This window comes from Bubalus kerabau, chromosome 10 (genome assembly GCF_029407905.1).
Source record: "Bubalus kerabau isolate K-KA32 ecotype Philippines breed swamp buffalo chromosome 10, PCC_UOA_SB_1v2, whole genome shotgun sequence".
Taxonomy (NCBI): Eukaryota; Metazoa; Chordata; class Mammalia; order Artiodactyla; family Bovidae; genus Bubalus; species Bubalus kerabau.
In genome coordinates, this window is record NC_073633.1 from 106,044,027 (window position 1) to 106,062,499 (window position 18,473).

Below are 18,473 nucleotides of genomic sequence, written 5' to 3' on the forward strand. Positions count from 1 at the left end.
GAAATATTTGGGTGTAAATATAACAAAACATGTATAGGACTTGCATGTTGAAAACTGCAAAATGCAAATGAGAGAAATCAAAGATTCTACATAAATGGAGAGGCATACCATGTTCATGGATTAGAAAACTCAACACAGTAAAGATGTCATTGCCCCCAAACCGATTAACAGGCTTAATACAATGCCTATCGAAACCCTAGTAAGGTTCTTTTATACAGATGAGGTTACATATATTATAATATAGTTTTGCAAGATGTTACCAACAGGAAAAACATAATTTCCTCATGTTACAATTTTTTACAGCTGCATTTGAATCTACAGTTATCTTACAAAGTTTAATTAAAAATAGAAACGGTTCTTTGCTGTCTCCACTGTGAGAAGGAAGTCCATCCTCAACAATTAGACTTCTGACATTCCAGAAAATGTTGACATCACTCTGAAGGGTCATACCATTATTGTGAAGCGCCTCAGAAGAACCCTTCAGAGGGACTTCAATCATTTCAATATAGATCACAGTTTCCTTGGAAAGAAACGAAAGGGGTTCCAGGCTGACAAGTGGGTGGGGGAATAGAAGCTGGCTACTTTTTGACTATCTGCATCACCTACAGAACATGATAAAGACTGTCAGGCTGTGCTTCCGTAACAAGAGGAGGCCTGTGAATGCTCATCTTCCCATCAATGTCATTATTCAGGAGAACAAGTTTCTTGTTGAAATCTGAAATTTCTTGGGCAAAAAAAAAGAAACATGATCTGGGTTCAGATGAGGCCAGACATTGTTTGGTCAGTATCTCAAGCCCAGAAAAGTGAGTTAATTCTCAAAGAAAATGACACTGAAATTGCATTAATTTCAGTGGCTTTGACTCAGCAGGCCACAACAGTTGAGACAAGGATACCAGGAAGATTTTAGATGGCAAGAAGCCTATGCCAAAGGATCAGTCCAGCAGGTGATGAATAAGGTCTAAGGTTTCCAGCTACAGAAACAATAAGATGCCAAACGATTCCTAAGTTTTACCCGTAATATTTTAAAGATGCAGTAAGAGCCTTGTGGCCTTGACATATATGCACAACCATGTGTACAAGAGACAGCCAGTGGAAAGCCGCTGTATTGGCCCAGTGAGCTCAGCCTGGTGCTCTGCGGCCACCTAGAGGTGCGGGACGGAGCAGGGCGTGGAGGGGGGGCTCAGGAGGGACAGGACATGTGTGTGCTTGTGGCTGATGCACATTGTGTGGCAGAAGCCAATCCAAGGCTGTAAACAATTATCCTCTAATTAAAAAAAACCAAAAAGTCCTGAATTGATTTGGGCGAAGAACACAAACCCCTCCAAAATCCCAAAGAAACAAACCCTGACCACCTCTTTCCCCAGTGTTGCCTTCTCGTATTGAGAACGAGTGAAATGCAAAAAAGGGCTAGTGGGACACCTTCCGGAGAAGGTGACGGTGGCCACGCCAGTGCTCCTGCCTGGAGGATCCCAGGGACGGGGGGGCATGGTGGGCTGCCGTCTATGGGGTCGCAGGGAGTCGGACACGACTGAGCGACTTCACTTTCATGCACTGGAGAAGGAAATGGCAACCCACTCCAGTGTTCTTGCCTGGAGAATCCCATGGACGGAGGAGCCTGGTGGGCTGCCGTCTATGGGGTCGCACAGAGTCAGACAAGACTGAAGCGACTTAGCAGCAGCAGCAGCAGGATCCCTTGATCACTTTATTCCTGTACCCCATGTACAATTCTTTGCAGCACTCACATCTGCATGACATTACGTGACATTACATTTGGCCATCTGTCCATCCTGCCGTACCCACTGAAATGGAAGCTCCACACAGGCAGGGCCTCTGACATGTTCACGCTCTGGCATGTTCTACAAGTACTAAAAAAAAGAGCCGTTGAATGACGTTGTGGAGCTCACTTACAAGCCTTTATGGATAGAGTATTTCCAACCACCTCACTTCCCCCAGACCCCTTCTCTCGTAAGGAGCTGCTCTTCCAGCATTACCCACCAGCGGGGCACGCTCTGACATCACTGTCACGGATCCTCTAGTCGCATCTGCGCTCCAGACACTGTGCACGTACCCACCGTCCGTACTCACGGCACCAGGACAGTCCGGTCTTGGGGATCGTCCCCAGGGGTCAGTTATAATCTAGGGCACTGGAACCTCCGTGTGAGGCATGAGGCTGCAGGCACTGTCAACCTCTGCTCAGCTTGTCCACACATCAGGAACACGCCCTCTAATCCCAGCCTTGTTTCCTGACGGGATCACCTTGATGTACCTCTACTTTAACTGGCACACAGAATCTGGGATGTCTGCAACTAATCTGATGATCTCCATCATGTTCCCCATGTACGTCTCAGCTGCCAGTATCGTATAGGGGGACTTTAATGTGAAATAATAGCTTTGATTGCCAGTGGCTTCTAACTTCTTACCATATTCTTCATTATAAGTGGGAGCACAGCTGGGAGTAGGCAAGTGTTCGGCAGCCTAGGGGACACACACTCTGCCGCCAGCTGGACACGTGGTTTAGGGGTCGGCAGGCAGCCCGTCTGTTCCCTGACTACAGGATGCTTTATTGTGTCTGTTCTATTGAGGGATATATCCTCTGCACTGTGTGCAGTGGCTGCTCAATAAATGGATGCAGACTGAATGAATACAACCAAATCTTAGGAATCTCTAGGAGGACCGAGGCATTTCTGAGCTTAAAACTTGATGCATTCACTGAACTGCATCTGGAGTGTGAGTGAAACATATCAGTGTCTAAATGGTCTGGGGGGAGGGAATTATAAATTAAAATTCTTGCTATCAGAAGAATTCTAGCTTACTGCTCTTGCCGCCATGGAAAGAGCTGACAAATAGACAGCATGATTACAGAATGCCGACAGTTAACATACACCCAGCTATAGCAAACATGAAAATTTTAAATGAATGATTATATACTAAAAAGAGACTGCGAAAGATCCACTGGGGGGAAAAGGCAGAAATCTATGAATGAGATGGTGCTCAACAGTCACTGTAATTCACTCCACTCTCCGCCCTAAGAGCTTTTCCAGCCAGATGCAGTGACTCTTTCCTGTGAAGCCAGAGAGCTGGACTGGTATTTCCAAGCAGATAATTTTCCTAGCTGTAGGTAAGTAGCAGCTCTGTGGGAATCAATCAGGAGGCGTCCGTCTCTTCTCTGGGAGTCTTATTTCAGTCCCTCCATCTTCCTTTGTTAATTTCTTAAGTTGGGTTTAAGGGATGCAGAGACAAAGATCTATTTGTTTTTAACTCTTAAGACTTCTTGGGGGAGGCAAAGTGAGAAGGAGAGTTTTTATATCTTTCCCACTAAGAATTCAAGGACACTTTCAAGTTTCTCTCCCTTTTCAAGGCCAGAAAACCAGACAGTCACTATGTACTATGTCTAGCCACAGAGGCTCAAAGCATGTAATAAAATCATGGTCACAGGACCAAAGAAATTGATGTAGGTGCAAACAAACTCTTACATCAAAGACGCGGATGGTGCAGAAGTCGCAGTCCCATATAATATGGTCATCTCATATAATAGAACACGGTCAGTCTCGTATAATACGGTCACCTCCGGAACCAATCAGTCCGTCTCAGCCAGGCCCCTGCTGCCACTCGTCCGGCTGACCGTGATGGCAGCAACAGCCCTGATCATAACAATGGCACTAATACTAGAAGCCATCAGTCACTGAAAACCTGCCAGGCGCTAGGCACTCCACTATGCTCCCTCTATTGCTGCCAGCGGCCTGGCAGCATGGATACACCCATACTACAGAGGAGCACACTGTGGCCCAGAGAGGTTCACATGGCTTGCAAACACTGAAGCCAAGAGAATTTGAACGCAGGTCAACATCTAGAGAGCTGGGTGATCCTGCCCCATGAAACCATGTTCTCTTTTTGTTCATTCAGTGAAAACAGGCGCAGCCCCGCTATCAGGCAGGCATTCCCCCTACCAAGGCTGAGGCTTGCTGAGGAGCTTGGCGTGACCCCACCGCACGACCCTGGGGAGGAGGAGAGGAACCAGGCAAACCGAGCCGGCCTCCACTGCCGATGCAGGCTCTCCTCCTGGGTAAAGGACTTCTCAGGAAACACCCACCAGATCTCTCCCCCAGCTAAAATGTTCCTCAGTGCAGAACTGACTGGGGCTTGAATCATTACCTCTTTGGAAAATGAGGTGCAGAGAGACAAAGAAAAATTCAAGGGGAAAAAAATGAGTGGAGGGCACAAGCAGGAAATATACAGAAAAAGAAATACAAACGGCCTTCAACCTCACTCAGTTCAGGAAATGAACACCAAGAAAATGTCACCTCACAACACTGTAAGATATCCAAGACTGCTGAAGGTTTTCACCCACCTGGAGCCAGACATCCTGGAATGCGAAGTCAGGTGGGCCTTAGGAAGCATCACTATGAACAAAGCTAGTGGAGGTGATGGAATTCCAGTTGAGCTATTTCAAATCCTAAAAGATGATGCTCTGAAAGAGCTGCACTCAATACGTCAGCAAATTTGGAAAACTCAGCAGTGGCCACAGGACTGGAAATGGTCAGTTTTCATTTCAATCCCAAAGAAAGGCAATGCCAAAGAATGCTCAAACTACCGTACAATTGCACTCATCTCACATTGTAGCAAAGCAATGCTAAAAATTCTCCAAGCCAGGCTTCAACAGTACGTGAACAGTGAACTTCCAGATGTTCAACCTGGATTTAGAAAAGGCAGAGGAACCAGAGTTCAAATTGCCAACATCCACTGGATCATCGAAAAAGCAAGAGAGTTCAAAAATATTTATTTCTGCTTTATTGACTATTTGACTGTGTGGATCACAATAAACTGTGGAAAATTCTCCAAGAGATGGGAATACCAGACCACCTGACCTGCCTTCTGAGAAACCTGTATGCAGGTCAGGAAGCAACAGTCAGAACTGGACATGGAACAACAGACTGGTTCCAAATAGGAAAAGGAGTACGTCAAGGCTGTATATTGTCACCCTGCTTATTTAACTTCTATGCAGAGTACATCATGAGAAACGCTGGGCTGGAAGACGCACAAGCTGGAATTAAGATTGCCGGGAGAAAAAGCAATAACCTTGGATATGGAGATGACACCACACTTATGGCAGAAAATGAAGAAGAACTAAAGAGCCTCTTGATGAAAGTGAAACAGGAGAGTGAAAAAGTTGGCTTAAAACACAACATTCAGAAAATTTAAGATCACGGCATCTGGTCCCATCACTTCATGGCAAAGAGATGGGAAAACAATGGAAACAGTGACAGACTTTATTTTCTTGGGCTTCAAAATGACTGCAGATGGTGACTGCAGCCATGAAATTAAAAGACACTTACTCCTTAGAAGAAAAGCTATGACCAACCTAGACAGCATATTTAAAAGCAGAGACATTACTTTGCCAACAAAGGTCCATCTAGTCAAAGCTATGGTTTTTCCAGTAGTCATGTATGGATGTGAGAGTTGGACTATAAAGAAAGCTGAGCGCCAAAGAATTGATGCTTTTGAACTGTGGTGTTGGAGAAGACTCTTGAGAGTCCCTTGGACTGCAAGGAGATTCAACAAGTCCATCCTAAAGAGATCGGCCCTGGGTGTTCATTGGAAGGACTGATGTTGAAGCTGAAACTCCAATACTTTGGCCACCTGATGGGAAGAACTGACTCATTGGAAAAGACCTTGATACTGGGAAAGATTGAAAGCGGGAGGAGAAGGGGACAACAGAGGATGAGATGGTTGGATGGCATCACCAACTCAATGGACATGAGTTTGAGTGAACTCCGGGAGTTGGTGATAGACAGGGAACCCTGGTGTGTGGCAGTCTATGGGGTCGCAAAGTATCAGACACGACTGAGTGACTGAACTGAACTGAACTGAATAAGGGGTTTAATGCAGGGGTGCAGTCACACAGTGAAAAGCTCTGGAGTCCATGAAAAGGCCAGCCCCGTATGCACTGATACAGAACAGCCGTTATGATCGGAATAATGTATGTGGTGTGTGCCTGTCTGCATAAACCCACACACACACTCAGGTGTGTCGAGGCTCAGAAGACACATAAGGAATCAATCGTGCTGGGTCCCATGGATGGTCAGTGGCTGGGCCTGGCCCCCAGGACCCAGACTGTCAGCCCAGGGCTCTCTCCACAGCAGGAGCATCGGTATAGACAGGGTTTCTCCCCCTCACTCAATACTCACCCCCAACAATAATCACTCTTGGAGAAATGGCAGCAACCTCCCCAGCCCTGTGATTTTGTTAGGCAGCACTGACTGATCAGCTAGTTTTCCAGTTAGCGACATCCCCCCATATGACAGACAATGCCATCCTTTGAGTGATGAGGAGAGGGTGAGACCGGCTAGACCAGTCAGAACACCACCCCAGTGACATTCTCTACCCAAAGTGATGCCACCCTATGGCTCGGAGTCCAACCAAAACGTTTAGACGGACTTTAGGTTTCTATATAGAAAGTTCATGCTGAGGTTAAGTCCTCATGATGTGCATGAATATTACTCCATACGTGGATTATTCCCAGTGAATTTTCCATTTCAGGCCAATGTGTAACCAGCCAGTTCCCTCTTAAGTACCTACTGCTCTTCCTACAAACCCACGAGGCAGTGGCCGCCAGCTGGTGGAAACGACCGAAACCTAGCAGCAGGGTTGCTTCTGCATTTGAGTCGCAGCAGAACAAGTGACGCGACACCAGGTGACACACTTACCTGCCAGCAGCAGTTCCCCCGTCTGTGAAGTGGGGGCGTCAGTGCCTCGGGGAGGAACCCCAAGGCTGCTGGTTGTGTGGCAAGGGTAACCGGAGTTTCACCCAGCTAAGCCATAAGCAGCCGCCTGAGAGTTGCCTTTGGGGGTTCCCCCTTCAGCAACCCACGCTCCGGAACATGAGTCGGGATTCCTGCAGAAGCGTGGGGGTGGTCACGCTTCCGAAGGCTGAACGAGGAGCTGGGGTCACCGGCCTTCTCACAAAGGCACACAAACCCAGCCCGGCTGCTGGCGTCAGTCCCTTCACAGTGAGCCTCTCCCTGGAGCCCTCCCTCCCCTCCTCGCCTGCGGGGAGAACCCTGGTCGCCATGGTTCACATGTGAGACGGCTCTCCTGGACCAGCGGACTGGACTGGGGCAGTCACGTGACCACAGTGACTCCAATCAGAATCCCCGATGCCCCTGGGAATTGGGAACTGAGATCAGAAGACGGCTGGTCCAAGCCTGGATGGGACGGGGTGGGTTGGGGGAGAATGGATACATGCCTGTGTCTGGCTGAGTCCCTTCACTGTTCACCCCAAACTGTTGCAACATTGTTAATCGGCTATACCCAAATACAAAATGCTTTGGGTGTTAAAAATACATAAATAAACAAAATTAAAAGAAAACAAAAAAAGATGGCTGGTCCACCTGGACCACTCTCATCTACAGAGGATATTCAGCGTGAAAGCTCTGGACTGCTGACCGCTTTACGCAGGACGTTGGAGGAAACGCCAAGGACACACAGCAGCAGCAGCAGCGAGGATGCAGGAACTGCCAGCACCCTTGGCAGCCTTCCGGTTCCCAGGGCTGGCCCCGGGGTCCTGAGAGAGCCCTGGTACTGCCTCCAGCAGACCTCTATGGAGTCCTTCCTGACCTAGCTGCTTGCGACCACAAGAAGCCGGGGACATTCCCAGTCCCCCCCTCGTGGATCCCAACGAGCAATTCAGAACCGCCTGCAGATGGCACTTTCCATCCTGAGACAAAGAATTACTATTCTGAAGGTGCCAAATTTGTGGTAGTACCTTTATTTTGCCTGATTGCATTACTCAGACAGAAAGAACTATGAATAATAATAATAATAAAGATACCATTAAAGTAAAATATTTGACACTCACAAGATTAAACGCTGAATACAGTAATCTTCTCATAATCATCGCTGGATATGCAGCACTTAATCAACAATTACACTGGGACAATGCCCGAGACTTGATGCTTAATTAGCAGAGAAAAGCAAAGGAGAAAGTCAAGAAATCATCATAAAGTGAGAAGGGAATATTATCCAATCTACATACAGCACACGCTACTGTAAGAGTTCTATCTTTTCCTATCAATGTTATGCATTAACAACAACAACCCAACAATACACACCTGAATCAAAACACTCTAGCAAATGAGCTATTTTTAAAAACCACTTAAGAGTATTCACATAGTGGTGGGATAGTCCATTAATCAGAGTGCTTGTGTATGTGTGTTTTTTAATAGCTGTATTGAGGTATGATTTACAATTTCTTTTATAAGAGTTTCTTCAATCCCTCTTGCCCCCTGATGGGAGTGGAAAATGAAATGGTCCAAGAAAGAAGTCAGAACCTGGTGGGGCAGGCGGCTGGAGTGAGGCCAGTCCAGAAGTGGGGGGCAATAAACTCCACCTCCTAGGAGGTTGGGGGTTCACACCCCTGAAAGTCAGACAAGTGACTGTTAGGAAGTATGTATGTATTTTCATATGAGAGCATTGCTTTTTAAAAAAAAAAAAAAAAAGAGGGCAAGGTCTGAATGCCAGATCAACATATCTCAGGACCAAGAGGAAAGCTCTGACCGCCTTGGGAAATAAGCAGCCATTTATGACACCTGCCATCTCACTGGGCGAAGTCAGATTTCTACAACACGGGTTTCGTTTTTAATGTTCTTTTTAAAGAGCTGACTCTTCATTCAGGATGCATACAATGCAAGCCGCACAAATACCCGTGCTGTATTATAAATAGCCTCTGTTCAGGAGGGCTGGGAGCAGAGCAACCATTTTTAACCCACATAGAGTTTTGACAGCCCCTGTAGGTTCTTTCATAACGTCGAAGCATCAGCCTCGTTGGGTTATTTTATAAGAGTATATCCTTGATGGCCGCAGCGGTAGACAATAAGGCCGTCTTATGACTTCACGCACACACAACGCTGCCCTTCTCTTCTCTGAGAGGGCTTGTTTTCCTTCTTCCACAGGTGAATGTGGTCAACCTGACATCATGGAATGCAACTGAAGTAGCAAGTGATCAACGTCAACCACAATAACAGTGCTTCAAAGAATTACCCCCAACAACCCTAGTTCTGCCATTTTCCATGACCTACGGAGGTGAGGGAGTGCCGTGAACGGGCGCCTGCGACTCGGAGGGAGGAGTCTAAACACAGAGTCAGCTCCCATCCGCCCGTGGACCCTCGAGAGTGCCCTCCCTGGGACGCGCCGGATCACCTTAGGGCTCCCCTGAGCTCCATCCCGCAGGAGAATGAAAATGAAAAGCTATATTCAGTGCTGGCTACACGAGAAAATCTCTCTGCACTGGCGCTAACAGAGAGGCTCAGAGGAAAGAGCCACAACAAACCGATCCGCAGAATCCAGCTCATCACCGGCCAGTAGAGACAGGCCGTTAATCTTAACACCAAGGATCTAGAAATCTGATTTGTACAGAACCGTGAGGCAAAATCACCCTGAGGAACCAGGCAAAATGAAATCAGGTTCCTGCAGAAGACAAAATATTTTCTTAGAAACATATCATTTTGGTACTGGCCTTTCCTGACCTTAAGTCTGACCTTGGGATACAAAGGCAACCCACGGCAAGTTTCCCAAAATAATCCAGGAGTCTTCAAATATTTCCCCCTGTCTACCTCATACCTGCAAATGCCCATCTACAAGTCCTTCTACCGTATCTTGGGGAAGCAAAAAGACACGGGAATCTGCCTGTGGCCAAGTATCTCCGGAGCTCAACCACAGACTGTCGTGAGAATCTCATGAAGTGTGAAGGGTGTGAAGAGGCAGATTGACTAGACCTGGTTTAGGTCTGCTGTGTGATTTCCCATCAGGCTCCGGGCCTGTGTTAATAGGTAAGCGGAAGTGCACACACACAAAGGAAACCTGCCCTGCAGGATAAGATGTGTATACGAACTTCACTTCAAAGGAGGCTGCAGAGAAAAATCACTTACCTTGTCTTCTTAGAGCTACACAAGAAGGAAAATTAAGAAGGAAGACAGAACTTCCTCCTTAGGATTACAGAAAAGGGAAACACACAGAAAGTTCAGATCAGGGCATATGAAAACTCAGCTATCCTTCCTACACATACAAAAACGTGTCACGACAGTTTTCAGAGAGGGCTTTTGGCGTGGACAACCCAATGCTAAAAGCCAGAGGGGCCCTTCCGAATCATCCAGGTCCAGCTCCCCGACTCCATGGAGCACTGCGTGTGCTCATCTCCTTCAGCCCTTATTAACTGAGCACCTACCACACCCAAGTCCTGCTTTAAAGGCAGGGAACACAGGGATGAACAAAGAAGAAAATCCCAGTCTTTAGGAGTTGATATTCTAGGGGTAGGCGCTTCCCTGGCGGCTCAGCAGTAAAGAATCAGCCTGGCAGTGCAGGAGACGTGTCCATCCCTGGGTCGGGAAGATCCTCTGAAGAGGGAAATGGCGATGCACTCCAGTATTCTTACTGGGCAAATCCCATGGACAGAGGAGCCGGGCAGGCTACAGTCCACCAGGTCACAAAAAAATTGGACGCAACTTATGGACTAAGCAACAACATTCTAGGGGGTATGATGAGAAGACAGAGTAACCGAGACTCACAGTGTCAGGTGGATGGAAGTGCTTTGGGAAGCGCTGCTGAGTGGGTTTTACCAGCGGGCAAACTGAAGGCTCCAGAGCTGCAGAGGCAGTCTGAGAGCAGCAGCAGAACCGGATAACCTAAGTTTGGAGCTCCTTACGTTCTTGTGCAGCAAAGGAATACCAACATGCTGATAAAGACAAAGGGAAAGTGAGTGTGGAGAACACGCTTCCTATTTTTGGAAAAGCGTGCCAAAGATACACAGGTGGGCATCGGTTGCATTCTTCCCGATTCCATCTTCAGGATGTTGTACTGATTTATCAACCCAGAGCTGACAATCTTCACTCTGCAACTTGAAACATCAAAGAAGTGTTGTGGGCCATAAAATACTCCAGGGCAAGAAATGTTTTTGTGTTTGAAAACAAGAAACGATATTCACCACAGGTTTCTCATTTAAAAATGTCTTGGCCCTTTAGTGTTTGAAAAAGGCATTAGAAGGAAAAAAGAGAGAAACAGGAGCCTGGTTTTTTCCCTCCCCGTCTCTTTAACTGGGTATTTCTTGCTGTATACATTTCCCCCCATTTGGAGCGCCTCCGCCTCAAGGTTATAAATCACTTGTAAATAGAGTAAAGCAGAAGACTCTTTCATCCAGCAAGGCCCTCATTTGGAAAAGCAGTTCCGTGAGAAAGAAGAAATTTTCAGGTAAAAGAGATGTAACAGAACGCTTCAAAATTCAGAGGTCTCCCTCCTTCTTCTCCCCAAGTGGAGCTCTTCCCTGTGTATGCTCTGTAAGTGTGCTGGTTACACACACAGACACACAAACACATACAGATACACACAAACACAGACACACAATCACACCCACATGCAAACACACCCACACACAAACACACACAGAGACACACAGACATACACACAGAGACACACACACAAGACATACACACATACACACACGCAGACACACACACACAAACATACACATACAGAGACACACACACAACCACACACAGACGCAAACACACACAGACATACACACAGAGACACACACACACATACACACACAAAGATACACACAGACACACGCAACCACACACACAGAGACACACACACCTAGACACACACAAACACACAGAGACACACAAACACACACACAAACACAGAGAGACACACACACCTAGACACACACAATCACACACACACAAACACACAGAGACACACAAACACAAACACAGAGAGACACACACAGAGACACACACAGTCACACACACACACTCTGGAGGATGCCAGCAAGGAAGGTGGGCCCGTGGACACTCTGCCTCCAGCAGGGGGCCAGGGCCCCCCATCCCCCTAAATGCTGCAGACAAGGCCACAGGCGGCGCCGCTCGGTGCTCCGGAGCAGAGCACAAATTCTAGCAGGCCAATGACTCACACATTTGATTTAATAAGTGGCCATTATGGAGGGTGTGTGGGAGGAGCAATGGCTGAAGGTTTTTTTTCTTGAAATGATGAGACTATTCTGAAATGATTGTGATGATGGACCGACTGTTTCCACCTCAAGATTTTGAGCCTCTGAAGAGTGTGGTGGGGGTGGTCTAGTCACTAAGTCGTGTCCAACTCATTGCGACCCCATGGGCTGCCAGGCTCTTGTGTGCACGGGATTTCCCAGGCAAGAACACTGGCGTGGCGATGGCTGCACAGCTCTGCAACCGGACCACACAGCACTGAACGGCATGCTGTAAACGGGGGCTGTGTGGTGTGTGACGTAGGCGCCTGTAGGAGGCTGTTATCCCTCCCCCGCCCCCTCCCGGAAGACATCGCTGTCGTCAAGACCCGGTCTGATTACATCACTCTCAGGGTAACAGCCAGCTAACGCTGAGAACTGAGGTCCACATTTTAAACTGTTGCACATCTTTAAATTAAAAGATATGCTTTCCCAGGGCACGATTTCCTCTAGGCCCGAGTGTCTGCTCTCCAGCAGGTCAGAGCCCCAGGAGAGGCACCCCAGGGCTGAGGTCTTTTATCCCGAACTGTGCGTTTCACAGATTCGTAGGCGCAGTGTCCTCCAGGCCCCAGTGCAGGGGATTCGCAGAGAGCGGGCAGGGATGGTGGCTTAGTCCCCCTTCTCCTGTCTCATGTTTGGGGGATGGAGCTGCACAGCTGAAGGACAGAGAAGGCAGGGCACGGCTGAAAATGCTCGTGGGGATTACCGCGAAAATAAAATTAAATGGATAATAACTCCTTTTCCAACTCATCCCTCCAAGTTAGACAGACAGAGACTTTATTTCCTTCCTTGCCTCCACTCATCAAATAGCCATCCACCCAACTGTCCAGCCATGCATCCACCATTGATCAAGAGCCTCCTGTGCAAACACGGTGACACAAGTAAAATAACGTCTATAAGTTGCTGAGTGTGTACAGAGCTTCAGTCTCATTATTATAACCAAACCCAAAGGATGTCCTTTTTATTTTAACCTCTTTGCCCCATCCCTACCTGAAAACCAAAGGTTATTACATACCCATGCCTGGGAACTAATAAAAATGTGATGAGTAAAATGAAAAAGAAAAAAAAAAAAAAAAAACTGGATTGTTAGCGGAGCTTCATGGACTTCAGAAGAGCTAGAACAGGCCGGAGAAGAATTACTCGAAGATGTCACACTAGATCATACTTCCAGGCTCGATCAGACAGACAATTCAGGAAGTTTATACCTTAGGTTTGAATTATAGGGACAGACAAAAAGTTGTAAAGCTCAAGGCCTCTGCTCAGAGTTTCTGGTAAACAACCCCATCTGACCACCTCTGCTGCCGGCCCCCTGGTCAAACTGCCATCATCCTCATCTAGACCATGACAATAGCCCCTTAACTCAATTCCATGTGCACAGTCCCTGCCACTCACTCGGATACTCTGTTCTCCACTGTCTTGGAGGGGTGATCTTTATAAAAAAGATATTAGATTAAGTGTTGCCCTGCCTCAAAACCATCCAGTAGTGTCTCATCGTAATTAGAATAGAACTCCACCCTTTATTTCATGATATAGGATGACCTGGCCCCTGCTGACCACTCCCGAGTCTTTTCCTACAAGATTCTGTCTTGTTCATGCCTCCCCAACCACACTGATACCGCTGCTCGTTCAACAAATCACATTTGTGCCTGCCACAGGGCCTTTGCACGTGCCCTCGGCCTAAAAAGCTCTCCCCCTACAGGGTGACATGACTGGTACCATCTCATCATTTTGGTTCCTACATCAATTCTTCAGAAAGACCTTTGCTGGCTACTTTCCCTAAAATAGCACCCTAAGACAACCACTCTCCCCTCGCTTTGCTTTATTATTTTTTATGGCAAATATTTCCTGCCTGAGACCACACTGCATATTTATTTCTCTCTTTGTTTGCTTTCTGTCTTCCCACTACAATATATATATATCACAGGGGAGAGACTTTAGTACTTACTGCTGTTTCCTGAGGACCTAAGACAGTCACTCATAAATAAAACAGGTATTTTACAAATAGATGATTTTGATTTTAATTCTACCATCCATACTTCTGCAAAAGAAGAACGGGAAGGCAGAGGATGAGATGGTAGATGGCATCACCAACTCAATGGACATGAATCTGAGCAAATTCTGGGAGACGGTGAAGGACAGAGGAGCCCGCCAGCTGCAGCCCATGGGGTCGCAAAGAGTCAGACACAATTTAGCGACTGAACAACAACAATCACCACCACACTTCTGCATCTTAGTATAAGCAAATGATCTATAGTGCGTATAGTGCTGTGTCCGACTCTGTGTGACCCTATGGACCATAGCCCACCAGGCTCCCCCGTCCCTGGGATTCTCCAGACAAGAACACTGGAGTGGGTTGCCATTGCCTTCTCCAATGCATGAAAGTGAAAAGGGAAAGCAAAGTTGCTCAGTCGTGTCTGACCCTCAGCGACCCCATGAACCGCAGCCCTCCAGGCTCCTCCGTCCATGGGATTTTCCAGGCAAGAGTACTGGAGTGGGTTGCCATTGCCTTCTCTGGCTAAGTTACTTCAGTTGTGTCCAACTCTTTGCGACTGTATGGACCACAGCCCACCAGGCTCCTCTGTCCCTGGATTCTCCAGGCGAGAATACTGGAGTGGGCTGCTATGCCCTTCTCCAGGGAAATGATCTATAATCAGTGTCTACAACAATTTTGTAATTTCACTATTAATATTATCCCCATCCTCATCTTCTCCCTTCTTGATGCCTGGTTTTAATCAGCGACAGCTTTGAGCTGCTATGGGCCTAAGACCCTGAAAATGTAGCAAATGTGCCATTTATAGACATGACGCCCGTGGGGAGGAAAGTCCAGGCTGAAACCCTGAGTGTGCGTCTGCGCATGCAGTGTGCTCTGTGAAACCTGTGGAAACCTGCCTCCTTCCACCTGCTGGGGCGCTGGCTGCAGTATGAAACCCACTCTCCCAGAAGAATAAAATGAAAACCTTCTTACCTATAGAAATCATTTTGATTCGAAGTAAACTGAAAAGGCAAAAACTTCAATTAAGTAAATCTCAAGAGCAAATAATCCAAGAAACGGGTGATTTAAAAAAAAAAAAGAGCCATTCTGATGGTTTAAACAGCTTATTCAAGTGGTCTACTTTAAAATGCCAGGAATTCAACCTCTTGATTTAAGAGCTCTGGAATTCAAGTGCTTCAAATTGAGAAAATAATACACAAGTAAATGGTCGTAATTTCTCCTTTGTGCATCCTGGCGTTATATTCGCCAGACACACAGCCCTGCGCTCAGTTATCTTCCCCGAGTGCCTCGCGCCTCTCACGGGAAAGGGAAAGCCAGGACAAACACCGTGCGTTGGCTACTGAGCATCACTCCTCAGTGGAAATTATAAAGCTCTTGCTTTAAAATTACAAACAAGGGATAAAATAAATATTTCAGGGGCTCATTCAAATGAGCCTCCCAGGAGTCTGGACTCAACAGATAGGCTGTATTCTCAAAAGCCTGCCAACAGTGGAGATGAAGCTATCTAGAAATTCCTGTGGACCCACAGGGTATGTTGATAGGAGACCTGGAGCCGTCAAGGCCTCCGGTGCTGTCTGTCCTGTCACGGATCCGTCCTTCTTTTCCAAGCCCTTTCCCCTTTCATCTGACAGCGTCTTCCCTTACGCAGAATCACAGACACTGAGCTGCTCAGCTGAGTAATTCTCAGAACAGTGGCTGTCAGGTAAGGAGAATGTATTTGCAAGCATCGAAGACTCTGAAATGCTGGGGGAGCCACTCTACGATGCAGATGCTAAAAACTTTCCCAGACGGATCTATTCAAAACGACGCTGCATTCTAGGAATGAAACGGTAACTTCCCAATGTTTCATGGAGACCCGCTTGTCCTGTAAGCGGGATAATTACTACACCATTCATTTGGAAAGCATTCAGCGAGCACCTCCTATCCAACAGGGACTGCAGCTGCGGAGGAAGGCCTCCCAGTCCTTGACTGAGGCACGTAGGAGGAACAGATGATGGCACAAGACCCTGAAGGCAGAGAGGTGTGAGGGCTAGGACAGGAACTCGGGAAAACCCCGACGGCTGCCGAGGCGGGGTGGACTGACTCGGAAGTCAGCCCACTCCAGCCAGCACGTGGAACAAACGTGTCTGTTTTGCATAAATGGCCTACGAGCTGAGGATGGCTTACATATTTTTAAGTTACTGAAAAAAAAAACAAAAAAAAAAAAAAACAAAAAACTAACGTTTTTGTGACACATGAGTATTATATGAAATTCAACGTACACTGTCCGTAAATAAAACTTTATGGGACAGCCATGTCCAGAGATGAGAAGCTGTAAAACTGAACCATGTTGGCCTGCTCATAATATTTGCCGTCTGCTCTTTACATAAGTGAGCCGCCCCCCACCCCCCATCTACTGGACTACGTAGCTGAGCAGGACTGAGGTTTTCTGCCTTTAAAAGAGAAAGTTATAAAAAATATAACTCCAGTATATTATAGGATAGTTAGCAATTCACCTCTGAGAGGAGTCACAAAAAGCATCCGTCAGTTACGAACGGAAAACAGCCTTTGACGTCTCCTAGACCGGGGCTCACATTTTGCAGGCGAGGAACTGGACCGCGAGAAGTCAGGGCACTCTGCCAGGCTCACAGGGAGCAGCAGAGCCGAGAAGAAAAGGCCGCTGCTGCCCCCAGACTCACACATGCCCCACTCTGCTAACGGAGAAGAAAAAGAAAGATATTTACTGAGAACTGTCCGAAAAAACAAAACCAGGATACGAAAGCGCAGACTCACAGTTCTCCCCACTGGGCGTCCCTACTTGAGAATCGCCTTGGAACCCAGCCTCTCTTTACCTCACCTCTGAGCCCACTCCCACTGGGCTGTCCACTCCCCTCGTGCCTCCTGCAGCCCCATCACATCTGATGAAGCCCCAGGCCTCCTGGGCTCTCCGCCCTCCCTCTCAAAACTGCCCCTTCTGCCCGGATCCTTTTCTGAGCCATCAGATCCCCAGGGTCCCCTGATTCTAACGCTTCTGGGGTCTCCAAGCTTTCCAAAGTCTACAAGAATAAGACCTGTAAAGCAAACTCACTACGAAAGCACCTTGTAAATTTGAAGAGGAAAAAAAACAGCTCACTTAAATGTCTGTAAAAATAACATCATACAAACCAGCCAAGAGCATCGTTTACCTAAAACGGCGTGCAGAGTGGAGGAGGAGGCTGTGCCTCCGCGAGCTTTCCCGGATGGAGCGGGTGCTTGCGCTGGCCTTCTGTGTAAAGATCCCACCCACCTGCCACGGCCTCTGCGGAAATCCTCTTCAAGTTCATTTCTTTATGTGCTACTTTGGATCCATAAAAATCCTTTCCAGACACAAACAAGAGAACACTCTTACAGAATTCTCATGATATGCCGCGAGAAACTCAGAGTAGTCTGAATACATGGTCCTTGGCCTTGAAGCCTTTACAAATGGGGGACAGAAGTCATAAAAGGCACAAAGTAGCTTTGTGCAGCTTGTTACTTTGCAACAACCTCATGAAGCAGTGATTCATTTTTTTTTTTTAATTTTTTAATTTTATTTTTTTTATATTTTAACTTTACAATATTGTATTGGTTTTGCCATATATCAACATGAATCCGCCACAGGTATACATGTGTTCCCCATCCTGAACCCTCCTCCATCCCCGATTCTCATACTCATCTAGCAGATGAGGAAACTGAGGTTAAGTAACTTGACAAAGGACACTCAGTTAATAACCAGGTGAACTACTAGCCAAACCCAGCCCACAGAGCCCAGGATGACTTCTATTATGTGAGCTTCTCCAAGTGGGCCACCCGTTACCACCCTTCCTTCACTGGAGATGTGTCATGGTATCTGGGAAGCCAAGATGAAAATGATACATTTTACCTGAGCTTTTATTTGACATGCAAATTCAGGAAGAGCTAAAGGTAAGTAAGAGGCTTCCCTGGAGGCTCAGATGGTAAAAAAAAAATCTGCCTGCAATGCAGGAGACCCCGGGTTCGATCTGTGGGTCGGGAAGATCCCCTGGAGTAGGAAATGGCAACCCACTCCAGTATTCTCGCCTGGAGAATCCCACGGACAGAGGAGCCTGGAGGGCTACAGTCCATGGGGTCACAAAGAGTCTGACAGGACTGAGCGACTAAGCACAGCACAGCACAAGAATTAAGTAAAGGGACTTCCCTGGTGGTCTGGTGGTTAAGAACCTGCCTTCCAATGCAGGGACGTGGGTTCAATCCCTGGTCAGGGAACTAAGATCCCACACGCTGCGAGGCAGCTAAGTCCACAGTTGACAACTAGGGAGAAGACGCCTGCGTGATGCAAGGAGGACTCCGCACATCCAAAAATAAACATAAATAGACATTAAAAACTCGGAAGTAAGTAAAAACACTGCTGTAAGACAAAACACACGGATAGGGCAGGAACAGGTGAGAGGACTTGCAGAGATTTTC

At 47.2% G+C, this 18,473-nt stretch overlaps 1 protein-coding gene and 1 pseudogene across 13 annotated transcripts in view; one reads left to right on the forward strand and one right to left on the reverse strand.

The window, feature by feature from the left end:
- The window catches only part of LOC129620723 (60S ribosomal protein L9-like), a 33,512-nt pseudogene extending 32,605 nt beyond the window's left edge, over positions 1-907 (forward strand).
- The window catches only part of FOXN3 (forkhead box N3), a 443,834-nt gene that overhangs the window by 80,655 nt on the left and 344,706 nt on the right, over positions 1-18,473 (reverse strand). The gene's annotated exons all lie outside the window — the stretch shown is intronic.